This window comes from Arachis hypogaea, chromosome 18 (genome assembly GCF_003086295.3).
Source record: "Arachis hypogaea cultivar Tifrunner chromosome 18, arahy.Tifrunner.gnm2.J5K5, whole genome shotgun sequence".
NCBI classification, from domain to species: Eukaryota; Viridiplantae; Streptophyta; class Magnoliopsida; order Fabales; family Fabaceae; genus Arachis; species Arachis hypogaea.
Window position 1 is genome coordinate 107,544,092 of NC_092053.1, and position 5,221 is coordinate 107,549,312.

A 5,221-nucleotide genomic window follows, 5' to 3' on the forward strand; every position below is an offset into this window, starting at 1 on the left:
GCTATTGCAGGGTTCTCAGGATCATAAGCTTCTTCTTCATAAGAAGCCTCTTGAGTACTGTTGGATGCAGCTTGCATTCCATTCAAACTCTGAGAGATCATATTGACTTGCTGAGTCAATATTTTATTCTGAGCCAATATGGCATTCAGAGTATCAACTTTAAGAACTCCCTTCTTCATAGGCGTCCCATTACTCACAGGATTCCTTTCAGAAGTGTACATGAACTGGTTATTAGCAACCATGTCAATGAGTTCTTGAGCTTCTGCAGGCGTTTTCTTTAGATGAATGGATCCATCTGCAGAAGTGTCCAATGACATCTTTGATAGCTCAGATAAACCATCATAGAATATATATCCAGGATGGTCTATTCTGAAAGCATGTCAGAAGGACACTTTTTGGTCAACTGTTTGTATCTTTCCCAAGCTTCATAGAGGGATTCACCTTCTTTCTGTCTGAAGGTTTGAACATCAGCTCTAAGCTTGCTCAGCTTTTGAGGAGGAAAGTACTTGGCTAAGAAAGCCGTGACCAGTTTATCCCAAGAGTTTAGATGGAAGTCCATGAAACTTGCAGTTCTGCTGCATCAGAGAAACTAATTGAGGTTTCAGCTCAAAGTTGTTTGCTCCAATGGCAGGAATGGAGATGCTTCTTCCATGTAAATTGGAATTAGGTGCAGTAAAGTCACCAAGCATCTTCCTTACATTATTATTATTTTCGGCTGCCATCTCCTCTTCCTGTTCGAAAATTTCTGAAAGGTTATCTCTGGATTGTTGTATTTTAGCTTCTTTTAGTTTCCTTTTCAGAGTCATTTCAGGTTCTGGATCTGCTTCCACAAGAATGTTCTTGTCCTTGCTCCTGCTCATATGACAAAGAAGAGGGCACAGAAAAATAATAATAATAGAAATCCTTTATACCACAGTATAGGGATTCCTTTGTGAGTGAAAGAAAAGAGGGAGATAAAGAATGTAATGGAATGGAAGAAACACAACTGTGAGGATGGCAGAGATGTGAGATGAGATGTTAGTAGATGAATAAATAAATAGAATAAGATGAGAGAGAAGGAATTTTCGAAAATGATTTTTTGAAAAAGAGTTAGTGATTTTTGAAAATAGTTTTTGAAAAATGTTAGTAATTTTCAAAAATTAAGATTTAAAAATAAAAAATTAAAATAATTAATAAATTAAAAAGAAATTTTGAAAAAGGGGGAAGATATTTTCGAAAATGAGAGAGAGAGAGTTAGTTAGGTAGTTTTGAAAAAGTTAAGAAACAAACAAAAAGTTAGTTAGTTAGTTGAAACAAATTTTGAAAACCAATTTTGAGAAGATAAGAAGTTAGGAGGTTAGAAAAGATATTTTGAAACCAACTTTTTGAAAAAGGTAAGATAAGAAGATATTTTAGAAATTAGTTTTGAAAAAGATTTGATTTTTAAAATCTCAATTAATGACTTGATTCATAAGAAATCACAAGATATGATTCTAGAACTTAAAGTTTGAATCTTTCTTAACAAGCAAGTAACAAACTTCAAATTTTTTAATCAAAACATTAATTGATTATGTTATTTTCGAAAATTTGATATAAAAAATAAGAAAAAGATTTTTGAAAAATATTTTTGGAATTTTCGAAAATAACTAAGAATTTTGAAAAAGATTTGATTTTTGAAAAAGATTTTGAAAAAGATAAGACTTTCAAATTGAAAATTTGATTTGACTCATAAGAAACAACTTGATTTTAAAAATTTTTGAAAAAGTCAACTCAAATTTTCGAATTTGATGAGAGAAAAAGGGAAAGATATTTTTTTTATTTTTGAATTTTTATGATGAGAGAGAAAAATACTAAAAAGATGCAATGCATGAATGCTATGAATGTCAAGATGAACACCAAGAACACTATGAAGATCATGATGAACACCAAGAACATATTTTTGAAAAAATTTTTAATGCAAGGAAAACATGCAAGACACCAAACTTAGAATTCTTTAATACTTAGACACTAAGAATTCAAAAATGCATATGAAAAACAATAAAAGACACAAAACAAAAAATCATCAAGATCAAACAAGAAGACTTACTAAGAACAACTTGAAGATCATGAAGAACACTATGAATGCATGAAATTTTCGAAAAATGCAAGATGCACATGCAAATGACACCAAACTTATGATATGAATCAAGACTCAAACAAGAAACACAAAAAATGTTTTTGATTTTTATGATTTTCTAATTTTTTTTTGGATTTTTTTTCGAAAATTATATGAAAAAGAGAAAATAAGGATTCCAAAATTTTTTTAACATGAATTCCAGGAATCTTGCATTCTTAGTCTAAAGCTTCAGTCCAGGAATTAGACATGGCTCATGAGCCAGCCAAGCTTTCAATGAAAGCTCCGGTCCAAAACACTAGACATGCCCAATGGCCAGCCAAGCTTCAGCATGTAATTCAGACATGACACGCCTGACATACTCATTCCCAAAGGAATTAGACATGGCTTTACAGCCAGCCAGGCTTCAACATGCTTCATGAAACACTAGAATTCATTTTTAAAAATTTTGAATAAAATTTTTGAAAACATTTTTATATTATTTTTTCGAAAACAGATGAGAAAATTTTGAAATATTTTTGAAAAATTTGTTGAAAAGAAAACGAAAAGAAAGTTACCTAATCTGAGCAACAAGATGAACCGTTAGTTGTCCAAACACGAACAATCCCTGGCAACGGCGCCAAAAACTTGGTGCACGAAATTGTGATTTCCAGGCTCGAACAATCCCTGGCAACGTGAGCAACTTGGTACGCGTAATCGTGATTACACTTTAATTATGTAGAATTCATGGCTCTTTCTTTCTCTAGCAATGGCGCCAAGAACATGGTGCCAATACCATGGTTCACAACTTCGATACAACTAACCAGCAAGTGCACTGGGTCGTCCAAGTAATACCTTACGTGAGTAAGGGTCGAATCCCACGGAGATTGTTGGTATGAAGCAAGCTATGGTCACCTTGCAAATATCAGTTAGGCAGATATAAATTGATAATGGTGTTTTCAAATTTAATATAATAAAATAGGGATAGAAATACTTATGTAATTCATTGGTAGGAATTTCAGATAAGCGAATGGAGATGCTTTCGTCCCTCTGAACCTCTGCTTTCCTGCTATCTTCATCCAATCAGTCTTACTCCTTTCCATGGCTGGCTTTATGCAAGGGCATCACCGTTGTCAGTGGCTACATCCCCTCCTCTCAGTGAAAAATATGCTCACATGCTCTGTCACAGCACGGCTAATCATCTGTCGGTTCTCGATCATGCTGGAATAGGATTCACCCTCATTTTGCGTCTGTCACTAACGCCCAGCAATCGCGAGTTTGAAGCTCGTCACGGTCATTCAATCATTGAATCCTACTCGGAATACCATAGACAAGGTTTAGACTTTCCGGATTCTCTTTAATGCCGCCATCATTCTAGCTTACGTCACGAAGATTCTGGTTAGGAGATCTAAGAGATATTCATTCTAGCTTATTTCATGTAGAACGGAACTGTTTGTCAAGCACGTGTTCATAGGGGAGAATGGTGATGAGCGTCACACATAATCATCACCTTCATCACGTTCTTGGGTGTGAATGGATATCTTAGAAGCGAAATAAGATGAATTGAATAGAAAACAGTAGTACTTTGCATTAATCTTTGAGGAACAGCAGAGCTCCACATCTTAATCTATGGAGTGTAGAAACTCTACCGTTGAAAATATATAAGTGAAAGGTCCAGGCATGGCCGAATGGCCAGCCCCCTAAAATGTGATCACAGGATCAGAATACAATTCAGGATGTCTAATACAATAGTAAAGGGTCCTATTTATAATAAACTAGCTACTAGGGTTTACATGAGTAAGTAATTGATGCATAAATCCACTTCCGTGGCCCACTTGGTGTGTGCTTGGGCTGGGCATGAGTGTTGCACGTGTAGAGGTCCTTCTTGGAGTTGAACGCCAGCTTTTGTGCCAGTTTGGGCGTTCAACTCTGGTTTTGGCTCCTTTTCTGGCGCTGGAAGCCAGATTTGGGCAAAGAGCTGGCGTTGAATACCAGTTTGCGTCATCTATTCTTAGCCAAAGTATGGACTATTATATATTTCTGGAAAGCCCTGGATGTCTACTTTCCAACGCAATTGGAAGCGCGCCATTTCAAGTTCTGTAGCTTCAGAAAATCCACTTTGAGTGCAGGGAGGTCAGAATCCAACAGCATCAGCAGTCCTTCTTCAACCTCTGAATCTGATTTCTGCTCAAGTCCCTCAATTTCAGTCAGAAAATACCTGAAATCACAGAAAAACACACAATCTCATAGTAAAGTCCAGAAATGTGAATTTAACATAAAAACTAATGAAAACATCCCTAAAAGTAACTAGATCCTACTAAAAACATACTAAAAACAATGTCAAAAAGCGTATAAATTATCCGCTCATCAATACCCGTGCTAACTTAAGCATCTGAGTCTCTTGCAGGTATCCCCCACCCTCCGGTGACCAAGGATCAGAAGTGCAGCCAGTCCAACAAGTCGGACACAACAGCTCCGACCGCCACCAGCCAGCCAGACACGTCATCTCCGACCAGTACAGAAGATCTCATCCGAGATCGACCTACAGTTTCAGGTAACCCTCGGAACAGGTACCATCACCCTCCGGTGAAAAGGATCAGCAGCGCAGCCAGTCCAACAAGTCGGATACGACCGCTCCGGCCGCCACCCACCAGCCGGACATGTCATCTCCGTCCAGTGCAGAAGATCTCATCCGAGATCGACCTACAGTTTCAGGTAACCCTCAGAACATTAGCGTCGTTGCCGGGGAACCTGGAAGTCATCCCATCACCATGACAGACGACCATGACAACGACCATGATTTGGATCTAGAAGATAGAATGCCGCACAAGAACGCGGACACTACACCAAAAGATACCCCTCAACCTAACAAAAACAACAATTCACCAAATGTGGGAGCCGTGGAGGCACTTCAAGATCGCTTAAAGCAACTCGAAAAAGAGGTGGAGCATCAACGAGAAGCTGAGAGAGACCTACAAAGGGAAGTTGGGCGACGCCGCGAGTTAGAGGACAAATTCCTAAAACTCGAATCAGATCTCAAGGCCAAAAATACTCGATCCAAGCACGAAGATAACTCCCGTAAAGACCAAGACACATTCACCAAAGAGATCATGAGGGCCAAAATCCCAAAGGACTTCAAACTTTCCGACA

General features: G+C 37.8%; 1 non-coding gene across 1 annotated transcript; it reads left to right on the plus strand.

Annotated features, from left to right (window-relative positions):
* Positions 1 to 373: 373 nt before the first annotated feature.
* LOC112773701 (small nucleolar RNA R71) lies at positions 374 to 481 on the plus strand. The gene has a single exon (XR_003188238.1). It is a non-coding gene; the product is annotated as a small nucleolar RNA R71 (small nucleolar RNA).
* Positions 482 to 5,221: the final 4,740 nt, after the last annotated feature.